At 43.6% G+C, this 20676-nt stretch overlaps 1 protein-coding gene across 2 annotated transcripts in view; it reads left to right on the forward strand.

Moving 5' to 3' along the window:
• The window catches only part of brinp1 (bone morphogenetic protein/retinoic acid inducible neural-specific 1), a 347418-nt gene that overhangs the window by 18704 nt on the left and 308038 nt on the right, over positions 1 to 20676 (forward strand). The gene's annotated exons all lie outside the window — the stretch shown is intronic.

Below are 20676 nucleotides of genomic sequence, written 5' to 3' on the forward strand. Positions count from 1 at the left end.
CCATGAAGGCCCTGCCTTCTCAACCTCATCCCTCTCCTGAGGTGTGGTGTCCCTCAGGTTAAACGCACCACCAGTTGTCTCTGGTCCTCTGGGACTGTGGTGACTTTCATTTATTACTTGCTTTAGAATTCCCAGCCTCTAACCCACACTTGTAACCACATTATTAATGTGGCTAGTCCAATCACTCCCTCCAGCAGCAATGTTAACCCCCAGGATGTTGATAGTGGGGGATTCAGCAATGGTAATGTCATTGGAGAGGGTAGATGGTTAGATTCTCTCTTGTCGGAGATGGTAATTAACTACTATTACTTCCAAATCATCAGCCCAATAAATATGAAAAAGGCCAGAAGAGATCTGCCCCAGTGTCCTATCTAACATTTAGCCCTTAAGCTGTGTAGTAAGGTTTAGCAGATGGGACATTCTAATGCATGACACAGATGATGATGTATCGCTGACATCAGTCAGTCTCTAGAGAGAGAGAGAGAGTTTGGAACACCATGCCTATTCTGTGACCTGTTTAGCTCTGGTATTAGTAGGCAAATGTTAAGCAGATCCCAGAGTAGAACATAGTCTGTCTACCAAGTACCTATAGTCCATGGACGAAACATCTCAGAACATAGTGGCAGCAATGGGGACATCAATGTAAATAATACATCGGTGTTATCGAAGGAAACGCAGAGTGAAGAAAAGACAGCAGCTTGTAACAAATCAGCAGAAAGAGGAGGCACACTCAAGATTGGTAATGATGACCATGCCTGGTGAGCCCCACCTATTTGACTGCCTCAGGGGCCCGCAGAGAGGCCAGCAGTGAGAGTTTTAGAAACGCCATTTTCTCCAGTATCGAGCAGCATCAGGCCTTCGCTCTTAAGAGCAGAAGCATCAAGTCAGTTCCTTTCTTTATGCTGTGTCTCCAGTAGCAGACAATGTTCTACTGAGGCAGGGAGTGGAGGAGTCCACTGCAGACTCTGAGACTGTACTCAAAGCCTTTGGCACATATCTTAGCCCACCACAGAACCCCATTAGTGAGCAAGTGGCTCAGTATGCGACTCAGACTGAACTCCGAGCGCCAAATCGGGCTATAATCTGCTGCAACTCTGAGGCTTCACATGACACCACTGCCCGTGGGCAGTGGCCCCACCCACACAAAAGCCTGCCAAACTGGGCAAAAGGATATGAAAGAAAAGCCAACATAGACGCCAGGACTTCCCAGCAGGGGGCACGGAATGCTTCCAGTGCAGCAAAACTGTACATTTCAAGTATCCCTGCAAATCCTACACCTTTTAATCGAGGAAATATTTATGAAACACACTCCACCCAAGAAATGGGAAATCAAGCTAAAGACAAAATTACAGAGTTCCTAGGGGAAGTTGATAGTCTTAGTCCAGACTATTGGTCAGTTACAATGCAAGTTCAAGGCTTCGATACCACCTTTAAAATTGATACTGAGCTGCTGTTGATACACTGGCAGATTATCTCAGCTTCAGCCAATGACCCATCATCCATCGGACATTAAATTACAGGGCCCAAGCGGCATAGATCTTCCAATTAAAGGCAGAATTATGCCCCTCTTATGTTATGAGGGGTGACAGATCATTGATTCACTCTGTTATTCACAATCAACACACATCCTTATTAAGTGAAGATGTTGGCATACTTCTAGGAATCCTAGAAAAAAACAGACAATACCCAGCATTTGAGCGACTTGCCTTTTTATGCAATAATCTTCAACCTTTTATTGAGAACCAGTGGAACTTCAGCCTTCAGAAGCTGAGGAATTTTGTACATCGGAAGCAAGTCCCTTTCTTTCACAGAGACACCATCTGCTAGACCCCGGCTGGAGTTGAAGTTATGAATCTCTCAGTTCTTCATGAAGTTAGGCCAAAGGTGATGGACGCAGAAGGCACTGCGGCAGATGGTGACTATCCCCATGAAGACCTGCTGGACGTGAATTGGCTCTTTCTAGAAGAAAGTGATGAGGAAGAAACCCTTGCAGCACTGAAGGATCTGTTGGAGGATGATCCATCTTTCCAGTTTCTTGTACCTGAGTTATTCGTCGACAAGAAATTTGTCCCCTTAAAGAGATGATGCTGTCTTGTCTTCATATCCTTAGCAATTGCTCCCATTGCCTAGAGTGAAGCAACCTCACACAGAGAGAAGGGTGGCTTTCTTACCACTGTTTACAGAAAGTAGACGATCCTCTCGAAGTATCATCGGAAAATCATCTCTTTTCCTGAAAGGCTTACAAGAATTTTGTCTTTTTTATTTCCTTTGTCATCTAACTTCATTGAAATCTCGAATCTTCAATGCCTTTTCAGTCTTTGATACAGTAGTTGAATGATATGGCTGTGACAGTCTTCACTGAAGTTGAAGATCATTCCTCTTCTGAAGCTCTTTCCAGGTGTGCTTCGAGGGAGCAACAAGTTCTTCAGAGTGCCCTGAGTTCTTCTCTTCTCATCCCAAGGAGTCGGAAAGTTGATGCTCTCCAGTTTTGTCTCTTGGATCAGTCTTTCGTTGATAAGTCCTCATTCTCCTTGCAGGTTAGTCATCCTGAAATCTACATCCTGTTTACTAGCAGTGTTGCTAAATTGCTGTCCTACTCTGCAGGTTATGTCTTTGCAGATACCGAATGGAACTCATGTCTCCAAGATGTCTTCCCTGAGGACACTGTGGGAGATTGAATCCCCCCGACTGTGGCTTGGGCAGGGGAAGAGCTGGAGTTGCAGTTGGGTAGAATTTGTAGGTGCAAAAAGGGAGTTACCGAAATACAATGTAAATAGTTAAAGATATAGGCCGAGATTTTCTGGCCCTGTTGTGGCTGGACCCGCCGTGGGAGATTCGGCAGCCCAGCCAAAAGTCGATTGACTTTCAGCAGGACCAGACGATCCTGGAAGTGGACGGGGCCGGAAAATCCTGCCCATAGTTTCGTATTGTTGAAAATTGGATAGTATACCTGGGGAAGGTGTAGTTTAAGGTTTGACAGATGGGGTATACTAATGTATGACGTAGATGATTAATGTATCACTGGCATCATTCATATGTTAGACAAGAGAGAGAGAGGGAGAGGTTGGAACACCATGCCCAGGAGCAACCCAGGATGTAGTACTAATGAACAAGTGTCAAGCAGTTACTAGAGTATGAGTACAGCCTGACTCTTGACCAAATGCCATGCCTATAATCCATAAACAGAAGGACCATCTCAGAACAAACTACAGCTTAAAAGTCTGATTTTATAATTTATTTCCTTGTTTGTGGAACTTGCTGTGCGCAATTGGCTTTCCACATTTCCTACAGTATAACAGAAACTGCACTTCAAAAATACTTAATTGACTGTTAAGTGTTCTGGGACATTTCGAGGTTGTGAAAGGAACTATATGAATTATTCTTTATTTTATTCTTTATACATATTGCAATTACAGGATGCTGGTGATGGAGGGGATGGATATTGATTTGAATTGCAGAGGGCATTGACCCCTGCTGGATTTTACTGCTTTCAATGACAATGCACTATTCTTTTTAAATTGTGGAAATGTTATATTTGCATGGCATTTATGTGATGATAATATATAAATGCAGTGATACTAGTCCCTCCAGCAGACGAGGCACAATTTACTTCCTTAACTATGTCAGCCATCAAATGGACAGCAGCCTACAGCATTGAGGGTGATTTGAGAAGAACAGGAAGAACTAAGATTGAGTCAAATCAATTCCCAGTTGTGGATCTCAGTCAATGTTTTTGGGACAAGGCCCTCTGCCTGTTCATTGCTCCTGAAATGTGTATGTGATGCTGTGGGACTTCCATCATCTTGGAAAAAAGGCAGGAGAAAATAAATAAAACAGAAGCAAGCATGAAAATTCCAAGTATTGCTTCGATTAACTCAGGAAAAATGAAAGGGAATTCTCCACTGAGGAAAAACTTGCAAACAAGTCTGTTTAGTGGCTAAAGCACTGTTAGAAATTTCATAAAGCTCACATTCTAGTCTGACATTACACCAAGGAATGGAAGGAATGTTGGGGTGACCAGTTTTTGGAAAGCTGTTAAGCTAAGACTCACCTTCCCCCACAGGTGGAACATAAAAACTCCCTTGGTGCTATTTGAAGAACAAAATGTTTGCTCATTGCAGTAGACAATGCTCTTCCTTCAAACAGTGGTAGTGGTAGACTACTTATTCTACAAGTCCAAGCTGTAAGTGATTTTGATGGTCACACTTTTTACAGTTAAACCTGCTCGAAGGAATTTGATTACAGTGGGAGAAGGGTTAATGTTACTGCCATAAGACCATAAGATATATGAGCAGAAATTAGGCCATTCAGCCCATTGAGTCTGCTCTGCTATTCAATCATGGCTGATAAGTTTCTCAACCCCATTCTCCTGCCTTCTCCCTGTAACCTTTGACCCCTTACCAATCAAGAACCTATCTATCTCGCTCTTAAATACACTCAATGACCTGGCCTCCACAGCCTTCTGTGGCAATGAATTCCATAGATTCACCACTCTCTAGCTAAAGAAGTTTCTCCTCATCTCTGTTCTCAAAGGTCTTCCCTTTACTCTGAGGCTGTGCCCTCGGGTCCTAGTCTCTCCTACTAATGGAAACATTTTCTCTACGTCCAGTCTATCCAGGCCTTTCAGTATTCTGTAAGTTTCAATCAGATCCCCCCTCATCCTTCTAAACTCAATCAAGTATAGACCCAGAGTCCTCAAACGTTCCTCATATGTTAAGCCTTTCATTCCTGGGATCGTTCTCGTGAACCTCCTCTGGACCCTCTCCAGGGCCAGCACGTCCTTCCTGAGATACGGGGCCCAAAATTGCTCACAATATTCTAAATGTGGTCTGACCAGAGCCTTATAAAGCCTCAGCAGCACATCCCTGCTTTTATAATCTAGTCCTCTCGAAATAAATGCCATTTGCCTTCCAAACTACCAACTCAACCTGCAAGTTAACCTTAAGAGAATCCTGGGCTAGGACTCCCAAGTCCCTTTGCACTCCAGATTTCTGAATTCTCTCCCCATTTAGAAAATATTTTATGCCTCTATTCTTCCTACCAAAGTGCATGACCTCACACTTCCCCACGTTGTATTCCATCTGCCACTTCTTTGCCCATTTTCCTAACCTGTCCAAATCCTTCTGCAGCCTCCCTGCCTCCTCAATACTACCTGCCCCTCCACCTATCTTTGTATCATCTGCAAACTTAGCCAGGATGCCCTCAGTTCCTTCATCTAGATCATTAATATTTAAATTGAAAAGTTGTGGTCCCAACACTGACCCCTGCGGAACTCCACTAGTCACTGGCCGCCATCCTGAGAAGGACCCCCTTATCCCCACTCTCTGCCTCCTGCCAGATAGCCAATCTTCTATCCATGCTAGTACCTTGCCTGTAACACCATAGGCTCTTAACTTACTGAGCAGCCTCCTGTGCGGCACCTTGTCAAAGGCCTTCTGGAAGCCCAAGTAGATAACATCCATTGGCTCTCCTTTGTCTAACCTACTCATCACCTCCTCAAAGAATTCTAACAGACCTGTCAGGCATGACCTCCCCTTGATGAAACCATGCTGACTTTGTCCTATTTTACCGCGCACTTCCAAGTATTCTGAAATCTCATCCTTAATAATGGACTCTAAAATCTTACCCACGACCGAGGTCAGGCTAATGGGCCTGTAATTTCCCATCTTTTGCCTCACTCCCTTCTTAAATAGGGGTGTTACATTAGCAATATTCCAGTCCTCTGGGACCCTCCCTGATTCCCGTGATTCCTGAAATATCACCACTAACGCCTCCACTATCTCTTCAGCTATCTCCTTCAGAACTCTGGGGTATAATCCATCTGGTCCAGGTGATTTATCCACTTTCAGACCTTTCAGTTTTCCTAGCACCTTCTCCTTGGTAATGGCCACCATACTCACCTCTGCACGCCACCCCCCCCCCGCCCGTCTCTCTTGAACTTTGGGGATGTCACTTGTGTCTTCCACTGTGAAGACTGACGCGAAGTTCCTCTTCCTCCCTTACTCTCTCAACAGCTTTTGCATGATCCCAAGGGCTAGGAGAATTCCAGACACCTGGTTGGCTTGGCAGCTTCTGTGGATGACCGGTATAGGGTGCTTCTCTGCTTTCGGCCTTCGTTGCCACAGTATCATTATAGGACAAGACAAAGGAGGTATGCCTTAAAGGACTACCTCAGCCAGTTCAGGGATTAAAGCTGGCATTATTCTACACCACACCCTTTGCCAACTGTCCCTCAACCAATGTCACTTAACACATATTAAATGGCCGTTTATTCATTTATGGGAATTTGCTTTCCACAGCCAAGAGCCCTTTAGGGCAACAGTGACAACACTTCAAAAAATAATAATGATTAGCTTTAAACTACATTGAGAGGTCATGAAGACGATAAAACACTTTGTAGCAGTTTGTTCATTCTTTATGCAAAAAATTTACAGATGGAGCTACAAATATCCCATTGACATGGGTTACCAGCTGCCAACTTCTGAAAGTAGGGGGTGTTGGTTTTCACTCCATAGCCTGACCGTAATATTCAATTACACATACTCAATGGAATGATACTGGCCTTTTCGGATATTTTCTTTCTTTTGCTGCATTGCAGCACAGAACTCAGTTTGAAAATATTCAATAGAGTGCAGTTCAGTTGGAGCAATTGACAGCCGTTCCCAGTCATGGGTTTAGATTTCAACCTTCATCATCATTTAAACTCGGTTATCAGCTCCCAGGAGGAGACTGGAGATCTGCCAGCTCTCCGAAGATGGGCACTCAGCATAGAGAGGCCTACCGTAAAAATGCGCCTCAGCCAACTGAATTAAAATGGTCACGAAGAGGAAATCTATGGTTGGACAGTTGATGGAGGAATAACTTGGAAATCAATAAGAGACCTTTGAACAATTTTCTGAATAAGGCAAGATGGAATTGTTGTTTTCAGTGTTTTTAAGTTTCTGCTTACAAGCAGATCCACGTAAAATCACTGATATTTGGATTTGTTTCTAGCAACAACTTAACTTCTCCAATTATCAAATCTCTATGTCACAAGGAAACTATGCATAACCATTTCATTGGCTTGTAAAAAGTACCTTTGGCTGGCTAGTAGGAAACGCATTAGACTGGAGACACAACCTTATGTTTCCAAGTTTTATTTTTGGCCCTTTGATAGCTGAGAGGATACGGAAGCAGAGTGGTTACCTTACTGAACCAGCAATCCAGTGATGTAAGCTTAAATCCCACTGCAGGCTGTGGGGAATTTAAATTCAATTAAATTAAGTCCCGAAATGAAAAGTTAGTGTTAATGGCAACCATGAAAGTACCAAGCTGTTGCAAAAGCCCATCTGGTTCATTAATGCACTTGGGGGAGCCTGGCCTATATGTGCTTCCAGACCTACAGCAATAAGGGTGACTCCTAACTCTGCCTGAAATGGTCTGAATTTGTCTCGTTACTGCTGGGCAGGATAGGGTAAATAGCCTGGCCACAGTCACTGAGTGAAGAATGGCCAATCGAGTTACACACAGGGGAATGGTTATTACCTGTCAGAATGACTGCCTTCAAGAATGAAGGAGGTTGGGATGAGGGAAGAACATTTAAAGTGGGAATGGTGGGGGCAAGAGGAACAGAGAGAATTCCCTATTCTCTGTTTGACACAGGCTGGGATTTAATGCACAAGTGGTGGCCCTGCCCACAGACTGGAGAGTCAGGGACAAGTTCACTTCCATCTGCCCTAGAAGCCACAGCCAGATTTTAAGGTAATCAAGAAGCTAATTGCCTGCAGTCATGACTTCCCCCCACCAACCCTACCTGAGACAGGACTTTATTATTCATTCACGGGATGTGAGCTTCGCTGGCTGGGCCAACATTTATTGCCCATCCCCAGTTGCCCTTGAGTTGGTGGTGAGCTACCTGAGACAGGATATCCCATCACCAAGAGATGCCAGCCAATCAGAGGGCTGGCAGCTCTTCATTCCCAGCAGCACCATGGGAGCAGTGGTCACTGCTGGGACTACAGTGAGCCTAGGACACGGAACAATGCTGGAGCTCCTGTGGAGTCTGTTAGGCAGGCCCCGGCAAGGAACGGGTGGTTGTGGGGGTGGGGGGGGTAGGGAGTTCTGCTAATGGAGTTGCCCTTGCCACTGGAGGGGGCCCCCCTCCCCCAAGCCCCATGCTCAGACTGTCAGGGTATACCTAGTGGCATTGTGACGTGGCATGGGCCCCCCTCCCTGCTGCTGGTAAAATGCCTTTGACAGTGGGAAGAGACTCTTAAGTGGCCATCAATTGGTCCAATTAAGGGCAGATACCAGTGGAGGTGGATAAGTGATGGGCACAGCACCCCGTGCCAACCTGCACCCAGTGGGGGTGCGTTAAATTCTGTCGCATTTGGACAGCTGAGATGAAAATCTCGGTCACAAGCTCTGATCTCCCCATCAATAACTTAGTGCTGAATTGCTGCATTCAGTATTTTGAATCAAGCAATATGTTACATTGCACACAGTCAGCATAATATTTGAAAGGGCTGAGCTGAGCAAAACCTCCACTAGTTGGTTAAGACCTCACACACTCACATTTAAAATGAAAGGTGGGGTGATGTACTGTCCTGTGGAAGGGAACCATTGGGTCTTTTGTTTTTGCTGGAATCTGTAGGAGATGTTGCTCAGATAAAGGACAGGAGCAAAAAACAAAGTATCTTTAACACTAGGAGACATGAATATTTATTTTGGAGGAGTGGGTGAAGTAAAAACTTCTATGTGTCCTGTCTTAAGTGACATGTGGTGTCAAACACTTCTCAAAGTAATATACTGAACAGCACCATTTCCAAGTAGAAAGAACAAAGGAGTCAAATTTCTGAATGGGAACAGGGAGGTGATGGCATTGTGGTATATGTCACTGGACTAGTAATCCAGAGACCCAGGCTAATACTCTGTGGACCAGGGTTCAAATCCCGCCATGGCAGATGGTGGAATTTGAATTCAGTAAAAATCTTGAATTAAAAGCCTAATAATGACTGTGAACCATCTGGTTCATTCATGTTCCTTTAAGGAAGGAAATCTGTTTTCCTGGTCTGTGCCTACATGTGACTCCAGACCTACAGCAATGTGGTTGACTCTTAAAAATGCCCCCTGAACAAGGGCATTTGGGGATGTGCAATAAATGCTGGCTGAGCCAGTGATGCCCACATCCAATGAATAAAAAAAAAATGTCAAAGAGAGTACATTTTGTTCCAAGTGCCTGGCCAGGATGTACCTGCCCCTTTAAGTGCTTCCAGCTGGGCATTGGACAGACAGACACTGACGCAGATACTTAGAGCTTCAGCACGTTGCAAATTATTAACCGGAATCTGATAGGAGGATGACGTTTTAAAAGTTAGATGCCTACTAATGGCTGATGGTTTGATCTGCTGCCAGGGAGGAAGATCAAAGGATTAGTTTACGATGTGCAAAATTACAAATGTATCTAACATCTTGTTTGTCCACAATTATCTCGAATGCCTGTTGTGATGGATTGGTTCCACTTAGTGCAGCTGATCAGCTCAGCTGTGGTTTGAGCCTGCTCCATGGATAATGACCTGCTTATGTCAGTTTTCGCAGCTTAGAAACCCAAAACAGTACAGTCCCATTCTGGAGGCACCAGAAGTGCAAACTGTGCTTGAGCTGCTTTGTACAGACTCTGAGAAACAAGGTTTGCATCACATAAATGGTCATTGTTTAGGTAATGTCAGCTGTGGTGCAGTGGAAAGCATCACTTCCCTCTGAAGGTTGGGGGTTCAAGTCACACTTCAACACAAAAACTAATCTGATGCTGTGGAGTGCTGCACTGTTGAAGGCCCTATATTGGTCTTTTATCAGTGACATAGAATGTTGCATGGTACTAATTTGAAATGAGTTCTCCCCGATATCCTAAGAGATGGGGCAGGCAGCCAACCTGCTACCAATTGGCGAGATGGTAATATATAAATCAGAGGCAATCGGCCTCAGTACAAAGGCTGATGGTCTCTGATTTTCAGGTTTTCCAGACCTTGGGAAACCCAGCAGCTGAAGCAGGATGAGGACAGCTTTGGGAGCGGGCAGGTGCCCTCAAAGAACTGCTTGGAGAATATGAGTGCTCCACCCATCAGATCCCACCACCCCCCACCCCCCTCCCCCCCAATCCCCATACAAAGGCCCCTGAGATCAGGAATGGAAGATCAAACACACGTGGTCCTGCAGCTTTCTCCAGAGTACTTTCTGCCCAGCTGGATCTGTACTATGAAGTTAAAACTCCATAATTATCCGGGCAAACCTGAACTTTTGGGTTTTCTGTCAGAAACTCTGAGCCTCTCTGCCCCCCAACAACTTCCTCCCCCACCACACACACACACACACACACACACACACACACACCCCCACATGCATAACTTGCCACTGTTAATACCCAGATTCAAGTCTCAACAGTATGTAATGAACATGCTCTAGTTGTCAGAGGCCCATTCCCATTTGGAGCTTTAACGGCCTGCATTTTAGCCATTGTTCCAGGGTAGCAGCGACAAAATGTACCTGGAGTTTAACCAAGGTTAATGTGTTTGAAACTGATCTGGTGTGAATAATCAGATATGAAGGGCAAGTGACTCTCAGCCTGCTGTTGAATGTTAGAATCCACGTGTCTCACAGGTTAATTTAATTTGACACCATCTGGCTCATGTAGAGGATCAGTGCACAGGTGAGTGCAAACAGCAAAGCTGATAAGCCGCCATCTCCACAGCATAAAGAGAAGCTGGTAAAGGAGGAGCTCATTGAAGGTTATAAAATATTAATTACTTCAGATAAGGCAAATCCAGGATGATACTTTAAAAGGAAGATTCCACAGAGGGATTTCAAGGCCAATGCCAGACATAAAAGCTTATGAGCTACAAAATGTGATTGAACACCCTGGGACTTCCTCTCAGGAGAGAAGATTTGAGGTTTAAGATCACAGAGAGGCTTGATAAATTGGAAACAAATAGGTTTTTCTGCACTCATAGAATTGCAATATCTAGGCTGCTAGATTGAAGAAAGTGTGCAATAAATGGGTAATTCAGGCAAAATTTCTTTAGCGAAAAGGTTATTGATATAGAAGTGCTACTGTGGGTGATCGGACTGAGAAACTTTAAATGTTCCAAGAAGAAAATAGATCATTTCTCCATCTAGAGCAATTCAGGATTGTTAAATGTTATAAATAATAAAGTAGATAATTGGATGCACAGAATAAAATGGACATGTTTTTCTCCTGCCTGAAATATCTTGCAATCTTGTTGGCAATGCATGTTTGTGTAGTGAAATAATTGGGGTGGTGGAGAGAGGACAAAAATCTAGGGATCAGTTTTCCTTCACTGTGAACTGGTAAAAACAGGAGTACATGAAGAACAATGTTGAATAAGCATTGACTAAAGGAACAAAAGACCTTTCAATCAGACATTAAATTTGGGCCCTATCTGTGAACTTTGATGGTTTGTGTGAATGCTGAAGATCCTATGGCATTTTTTTTTGTAGAACAGGGAGTTCTCTGGTGAGCTCATCAATGTTCCTCCCACAACTGATATCACCATAAATGAATTAACTGCTCTGATTTTCTGATGGTTGGGCATTGGTGTATACAGATTATCAGCAAATTAGCCCTCATAATGGCATTGCCTGCATTTCAAAGCATAATTAATTAGATGTGAAACCCTTTTGATTGTCTAGACAGGCGTGGTAGATGCTATATCAATGCAAGTTATTTCTTTACATAGCTGCTTATCATGTCTTCCAGAAACATATCCCATTGCTTTCATATGTAATGAATTATCCTGACGTGCAGTGGCTACAATGTAAGATGAAGAGTAATTGTATTGCAGCTGGAAGTATTAAATTCCATATCTCCTTATATTGACATGAGATATTAAGACAGGTGACTAAAAGCTTGGTCAAAGGGTATATTTTAAGACGTGCCTTGAAGGAGTAGAGAGAGCTAAAGATGCAGAGAGGTTCAGGGAGAGAACTCCATTGCTTAGAGGCCAACTGGCTGAAGATATGGCTGCCAATGGTAAAATTAAAGGCGTGCAAGAAAGGCAGAGTTGGAGGAATGGAGAGTTCTCAGAGGGTTGTGGAGCTGGTGGACATCACAGATATAGGGAGGAATGAGACTATGGAGGGATTTGAAAACAAGCATGAGAATTTTAAGATCAAGGCACTGCCACAGACAAAAAGCAAAGAGGAAAGACTTGGAAAAGTATAAGCAAAACTCTCTTCATTCTTACGTCACTCGAAGTTTGTATTGACATCGGCTGAGCATTAATTATTTATAACCGACCAAAGCAGATGGATACTAGACCCACTGAGTCACCAGTTGGATAGTACACAAAAATACAAAGGAGCATTTAGCTGACAATTACACATCAAGATCTGAGAAGCACTTACCAGAAGTCTTGATGTACAACATTCTGATAATCCAAGTCTTGACAGAATCCATGGGGGTTGACACTAATGGAGTTTGGATGAAATTAGCTGCATTAAATGGTGAAGAATGTCAACCTGACTTCTATGTTTCAATAATTCCAAGGCTTCAGGTATTCTGTGTCCCCATTTCATTAGCAGCACTGCCCATTTAGCACAATTGAAAACTGATGAGCCAGTGGTGGACTTTGATTTGTAGGATTCAGGATTGCATCAACTTTGATGATGGCTGTGTAGCAGATTGAAAATCGTGCCTGCCATGAGCGTTTTGGATTAGATATAAATTAAGGTGTGTTGTCTCAGTTCTGCTGAACTCTGACGTTTGGGAGTGAATTCCCCTACACAGACAGAAGCTGAGCTTACTGCTAATGGCAACTGGATGATCACCCTGCCCCCGGCAACTCTGAGGCTGAACCATTCGTAACCTTGGTGCTGTACTTGACCCTGAGATGAGCTCCCGATCATATATCCATGCCATCACCAAGACTGCTGCTTGGCTCCTCCATAACAATACTCAACTCCTTTTTGCCTCATCCCATCTACTGCTGAAACCTCAATAAATTTGGAATTCTCTTCCACAGAGAATTCTACAGAGACCCAGCAATGGAGGCTGGTCATTGAATAATATTCAAGGCTGAGTTAGACAGAACTTTGGTCAACAAGAGAGTCAAGAGTTGTGAGGGACAGGCAAGAAAGTGGCCTTAAGGTCACAGTCAGATCAGCACTGTAGGTGTGCCTGCACCAGATGGACTGCAGCAGTTCAAGAAGGCAGCTCACCACAACCTTCTCAAGAACAGTTAGGGATGGGCAACAAATGTTGGCTTTGTGAAAAAAGACTTTGAAAGAGAAAATATCAAAAGTTTGTCTGGAGGATCAAAACTTTGATTAGGGATTGAGCAAGAAAATGTTTCATTTGGCTAGTTTTTTCATTCAAACCCTGATAAAAGATATTCATTGGTGCTGCAGTACTTGAAGGGAGTGTAAGTCTGTGCATGCACATGTGTTTGTGCATCCTTGTCTGTGTGCATGTCTGTGCCCAGGACTTTTCAATCACCTGTGGAGGTGAGAATGAGAATAGGTGCCCCTGGATGGCTTGTCAGCACCCTGACACCTCTGCTACACGGGCATTTTCAAAGCCAGGGCTGGGCAGAGGAAGCAGGATGGCTAACCAGGTACCCACTCATCTCCAATTAACTGCCCATTAAGCTCCTTGAGGATGTTGTTAACATGCCAGGGAAGGCCAGCAATTGATTCTCCAAAGCAGAAAATAACCAAACCTGACCAGCCTGGTGCATGTTAGTGCACAGTGATCAGGTTCGATGTGGGGAATAGTTAGGTTTTTTTTTATTTTGAAGAATTTTTTGCCGCCCTGGGTTTTTGTCCAGATCAGATGCAATTTAATTGACTATTTGGCCACTTCTCTGTACAGTGAGGTTTCTGATCTTCTGATGTGCTGCCTCCCCTATTCTGCAAGGCACAGGACAGCCATCTGGGTTTGCTCCACATGTTCAACAGGCAGCTCCCGCCTCCTGGCAGAGCTTGACATCACTAATTGGGCATCCAAGTTTGAAGATAGAGTCATGAGGTCAGGGCCTGGAATTTTTCCCAGGCATCATGTTCCCATCCAGGGGTTAAAAATCAAGCCCTGTGTGTACATGCCTGTCTATGTGTCTGAGCCTCTGTCTTTATGCATGCCTGCCTGAGTATGTATTTTTGGGTTTGCATATGTGCATGTGAGGGTTTGTGTGAGTAAGAACAATTTTACTCAGAGAGTTGCAATTACCTGGAACTGCTGCCCACAAGGGTGGTGGAAGTGGAGATGATCAATGATTTCAAAAGAAAATTGGACATGCACTTGAGGGAAATAACTTGAGGGGCCATGGGATAGAGCTTGGGAATGGAACTGAGTAGATAGTTCCACAGAGAACCAGCATGGACTCGATGAACTGAATGGCCTCCTACTGTGCAGTAATGATTCTATGTGCAGAATTGTATGCCCCCCCTCCCAGAAGTGAGTTTTGAGGAGAGGGAGCGGTTAGATCAGGCAGAAGGATGCAGGGGTCGGGACTCTGCTGCTGTCTTGCACCCCTTCTAATCAAGCTCTGGGCAGAAGGGGTGGAGGGTGGCCTTCTTGCCTGGAGGCCAACCAAAGCCCTTAAGTACCTACTTAGAGCCACTTAATGCCCTCATCCCAAGTACCAGCAGTGGGCAGGGGACTCGCCACGTGGGAAAACAGCCCTTTTTACAGGGCTTGCCTGTGACCTAAGAGAGCGGGAGGGTGGTGAACCCCTTGCTCGCAGGCATTTTGTCCCTGATCCAGTTGCGATCCCTAAGATAGGCCTGAATGTTTGACTCCTGATTGCCTGGCAGCTCTCGGACTGGATTTCTGCCCTACTGGGGGCTTGATTGCGTGAGAGGCCTGCCACTGTCTAGGTCAGTGCTTGATTGGCTGGTAATTGTGCCAGGCCTCATTAAGAGAAGCAACACAGTTATCCAACTGGTGGGTGTGGGCTGGGACCCCTGTCACAAACATTAAATTCCACCCTGTGACTCTTATTTCAGCATGTGTCTATGCATTCTGGTGTCTGGACATGTGTGTCTTTGTGCATGTACACATATGCGTGCATAGGTTACTGAAAATGGTGCAAATGCCAATATCACACTTCCAAACTGCAATGAGCTCTCCAGGTTAAAGGAAGAACCCACCTTTCTATAGTGCCTTTCACAACTTCAGGATGTCACAAAGTGCTTTAGAGCCAATGAAGCACTTTTGAAGTATAGATGTAGTAATACTCGCTATTTCACTGGACTTTGGGTGTAATTGGAGATCAGTGGTAAAGGTGTTTCTTTCTGCCCTGAGACAGCAGTCATGCCCTTCAGTGCCAACAGGAGTCAGAATCTGAACTGACAGAAAATGAAGTGCACTGAGATCCCTTTGAGAACGGAGTCTTGGTGTACTACATTTGGGAGTCAATGCAGACCTGAACATTACTTGAAACCATGCTAATTGACTGGTGACTGGAACTAATACAAAGCAATGCTGAAGTCAGTATACTATGAATGCACCATTTGTATGACAATCTGGCACACTCGCCAACATATTTGATATCCCAGAGTCAACGAAATGAATCTGTTCTCAAGGAGTTGAGGCTAAACTTCAGCATTATATGCCACCAAGATGTGGCAGTACAAACACTAAGTGACATTGAACACTTTAATTAAACTCTACCCCACAAAGGTGTAGTAAGATAATGCCCCTTTTAACAAGTCCTTTCATTCACCTTTATATATTCCAACTGTATGAAGAGCACTGAAAGAGATAAACATACAAGAACTGTTACTTGTTACCAGTATCGTCTTGAATAGTTGATAAAAATGATCCCAAACTTGCTCAACCAAACTCGGACTTTCATGATTAAAAAATAATACTACTAAACGTTTTTAAAGATCTTCTTGGTATATTCAGTCATGCACAGCATCATATAATGAATTTTAACTCAAATGAACCATTAAGCTGGGATGCAGCTAATGATATCACATAGTTCAGTTAGTAAATGTCCATATTTATGAAAATTGCATGTACAAAGGGCAACTTCCTTTGTGCATAGGTGATGATATTAATATTCTTAAAATTGTTTTAATGACCTCTACAGTCTCAATGGTGGACAGTGGAACAATTTCCTATGATTTATATCCAAGGAACTTGTTCTCAACCTGCATGCCTGTCATTTTCATTTTGTACCCATCCTATGACAATTCTGACTTTGCCAGTTTGGACCCAGGCTTATGCTGTGAATTTATGGCTTTGTCTCATTGTACACATGGATACAGTGAAAATGAACAGGCACAGGGTATTTACTGGCCCTTAGAAGTTCATAAGGCCTTTTTAACATAACCTTCCAGGTGACAATGAGGCAAGTTTTGTTTGGATCAAAAACAAAAATACCTGGAAAAACTCAGCAGGTCTGGCAGCATCTACAGAGAGGAGCACAGTTAAAAGTTTCGAGTCCGAATGACCCTTCAACAGAACTAAGTAAAAATAGAAGAGAGGTGAAATATAAGCTAGTTTAAGGGGGTGGTGGTGGTGGTGGTGGTGGGGGGGGGGGGGGGGGGGGGGGGGGGGGGGGCGACGAGTAGAGCTGGATAGAGGGCCAGTGATAGGTGGAGATAACCAAAAGATGTCACAGACAAAAGGACAAAGAGGTGTTGAAGGTGGTGATATTATCTGAGGAATGTGCTAATTAAGGGTAGAAAGCAGGATAAGAAGGTACAGATAGCCCTGGTGGGGGTGGGGTGGGGTGAAGGAATCAGAAAAGGCTAAAAGGTAGAGATAAAACAATGGATGGAAATACATTTAAAAATAATGGAAGTAGGTGGGAAAAGGGTTGATCAATGGGTTGATTTTGATTGATGTCTTCCAAATTCCTTTCAGTTCTTGTTGATGACACAAGGTGATCTTCCAGCACTTTCGTATTTAGTTCGCTGGTTGAGGGCTTGCTTTTCAATGTCTTTAACTGTGGTTTTCCCCTTTTCCTTTTTACAGGGGTTCCCTCAGAGTGAGAGGAGGTTATAGAGATATGAGGAACAGAGATTTTAGATACTTTCTCTTTGCAGGCCAGGAGCTTTCTGCTGCTGTGGAATTACTGGCATCTTCTACATACAGGAGAAAGAGGTTTTAGGCCTTGTTCCTTTCAGGCTAGGAGCTTTTCTACACTGGTCTCTCACAAAACCATGTCAGGAGTCAATTAAAATGCTGTTATCAGGCAGCTCCCTTAATCCAAGACTCCTTTGCAGCATCATCTTGTCTTTCATGGCACACTCTGCTCCAGGGCTGCAACATTGTATATATCTCTCTTCCCGTTCCAGTGGGCATGTCATTCAACCTGCAGCCATCGTAATTTTAATCCATAGTCCTACAGAAAATAAAAGATAAGTTCTTTACAATAGCCAACAAATAAAAATATGTTCCTTACATTATGTTCCCTTGGCCTGGATTACATAGAGTTACACAGGAAATACAGCAGGAACAAGCCGTTGGCTCATCCTGTCCATTTCAGCATTTATGCTCCACTCTAGCCTCCTCCCATCCTTCCTCATGTAACTATTGCAGAACCCTCTGTTCCTTTCTCCTTCATACTATCCTGTCCTATTCAGCTCAGCTACTCCCTATGTTATGAGTTCCACATTCTTATCACCCTCTGGGTAAGGAGGTTTCTTCTTGATTCCCTATTGGCTTTCTTGGTGACTATCTTATATTGATGGCCTCTAGTTATGCTGTTGCCCATAAGTGGAAACACTCAGTGTGCTCTATCAAAACCTTTCAGAATTTTAAGACCTCATATCATATATCCCCCCCCCCCCCCCCCCCCCCCAAACCGGCCTCTTTTCACAGGAAAACAAGTCAAGCCTGTTCATCCTTTAGACTTGGAAGCTTCATGCATCCATTGATGCATGAGGCAGACAAAACATATGCTTGTGTTTGTTTTTCTGTAACTAGTTTTCCTGGAACAGGTTGCCAGCATATCACCAGAGGCTATAGCTTTGAGGAGTGTCACTCTACATTAAACATGGCTGACCAAGAGGCTCTCCAGTTCTCACCACCTGCCAAAGGCATTTTGGCAGGATTGACAGGTTAATAATCAACCTATTTGGTTGTGTTATGAACACACCTTCCATGGTCATTAAGTGCAGGAGTGGGACTTAAACTTTGAGCTTCTGGTTTAGAGACAGGGACACTATGCACTGCACTACAAGACTTCCCTGTTCATCTTTTCCTGATGGTATAGCCTCAGTTCTGCTGTCATCATTGTAAATCTTCTTTGCACGCTCCAGTGCCTCCACATGCTTTTTATAATGTCAGAGAATCACAGAATTGTTATGGTGCAGAAGGAGGCCATTCAGCCCATCATGCCTGCATCAGATCTCCAAATGAGCATTATGACTCAGTACCATTCTCTTAATGTTTCCCTGTTCCCCTGCACATTGTTTTTATTTAAATAATCATCTAATGCCCTCGAATTCCTCGATTGAAGCTGCCTCGATCACACTTCCAGACAGTGCATTCCAGACCTGAACCACTTGCTGTGTGTAAAGGTTTTTTCTTACATTGCATTTGCTTCTTTTGCAAATCACTTTAAATCTGTGCCCACTCATTTTCTTTTATGAGGCAACAGCTTTTCCCTATCTACTCTGTCCAGCCCACTCATGATTTTGAATATCTTTATCAAATCTCCTCTTAGCCTTCTCTCCAAGGAAAACAGTCTCAACCTATCAAATCTATCTTCATAACTGAAGTTTCTCATCCTTGAACCATTTTTGTAAACCTCTTTTGCACTTTTTCCAATGTGTTCACATCCATCCTAAAGTGTGGCACCCAGAACTGTACAAAATACTCCAGCTGAGGTCTAACTAGTGTCCTGTACAATTTCTGCATATGCTCCTTGCTCTTGTATTCTATGCCCCTATTAATAAAGCCTAGGATAATGTATGCTTTATTAACTGCTCCCTCCACCTGTCCTGCCACCTTAAATGACTTATACACATATATTGGCAGGTCCCTCTGCTCTTGCACACCCTTTAGAGTTGTACCCCTTATTTTATATTGCTTCTCCATGATCTTCCTACCAAAATGAATCACCTCATACTTCTCTGCATTAAACTTCATCTACTACCTATCTGCCCACTCTAACTTGTCTATGTCCTTTTGAAGTTCTACACTGTCCTTTTCACAGTTTACAAGGCTTCCAAGTTGTGCATCATCTGCACACCATTGAAACTTTCCTCTGCACACCAAGATCTAGATCATTAATATATATCAGGATAAGCAAGGGTCTCAATACCAACACCTGGGGAACACCTACAAACCTTCCACCAGCTGAAAAAGTATCCATTAGCCATTTATCGCTATTTCCTATTTTTCAGCCAGTTTTGTATCCACATTGCTACTGTCCCTTTTATTCCATGAGCTACAACTTTTGCCACAAGTCGGCTGTTTAACACTATCAAATGCCTTTTGGAAGTCCATGTACACCACATCAACATCATTATTCTCATCAACCCTCTGTTAGCTCTTCAAAAAAAACTCCAGCAAGTTAGTTAAACACTATTTTTCCTTAAAAAATCTGTGCTGACTCTTCCTAAATCAACCCACATTTTTCCATGTGACTATTAATTCTATCCCAAATAATTGTTTCTAGAAGCTTCCCCACCAAAGTTAAATTGACTGATCTGTAATTGCTGGGCTTATCCTTACAACTTTTTTTGAACAAGGGCATAATGTTTGCAATTCTTCAGTCCTCAGGCACACCCCGTTTCGAGGGAAGACTGAAAAGTGATGGTCAGTGCCTCTGCAATTTCTACTCTCACTTCCCTCAGTATCCTTTTATGCATCTCAGTCAGTCCCAGTGTCTTGTCAACTTTAGTCAACAGTTTATTTAGTATCTTCTCATCAATTTTGAACCCTTCTAGTGAGTTTCCTCCTCCATCACCATGGCCTGGGTAGCATCTGCTTCCTTGGTAAAGACATATGCAAAGTATTCATTTAACACCTCAGCAATGCCCCCTGCCTCCATGTGTAAATCCCTTTTTTGGTCCCTAATCGGCCTTATTCCTCCTTTTACCACTCATTTACTACTAATGTGCTGATAGAAGACTTTGGGATTCCCCTTTATGTTGGTTGCAAGTCCTTTCTCATAATCTCCCTTTGCTTCTCATTTGCTTCTTCACCTCTCCTCTGAACCTTCTGTATGATATTTTCTACCTGGCACCTGTCATAAACACTTTTTTCTTAGAGTCATGCAGTCTACAGCACAGAAAAAGGCCCTTTGGCCCATCAAGTCTGCGCCGGTCAAACAGATACCTAACTACTCTAATCCCATTTTCCAGCACTAGACCCATAGACTTGTATGCCATGGCATCGCAAATGCACATCCAAATACTTCTTAAATGTTATGAGGGTTTCTGCCTCTACCATTCTTTCAGGCAGTGAGTCCCAGATTCCCACCACCCTCTGGCTGATAAAAATCTTCCTCACATCCCTTCTAAATCTCCTGCCTCTTAGCTTAAATCTATGCCCCCTGGTTATTGATCCTTCCACCAAGGGCAAAAGTTCCTTCCTGTCTATCCTATCTATGCCCCTCAATTTTTTTACACCTCAATCATGTCTCCCCTCAATCTTCTCTGCTCCAGGGCAAATAACCCCAGTCTATCCAATCTCTTCTCATAACTAAAACTCTCCAGCCC

This window comes from Carcharodon carcharias, chromosome 8 (assembly GCF_017639515.1).
Source record: "Carcharodon carcharias isolate sCarCar2 chromosome 8, sCarCar2.pri, whole genome shotgun sequence".
NCBI classification, from domain to species: Eukaryota; Metazoa; Chordata; class Chondrichthyes; order Lamniformes; family Lamnidae; genus Carcharodon; species Carcharodon carcharias.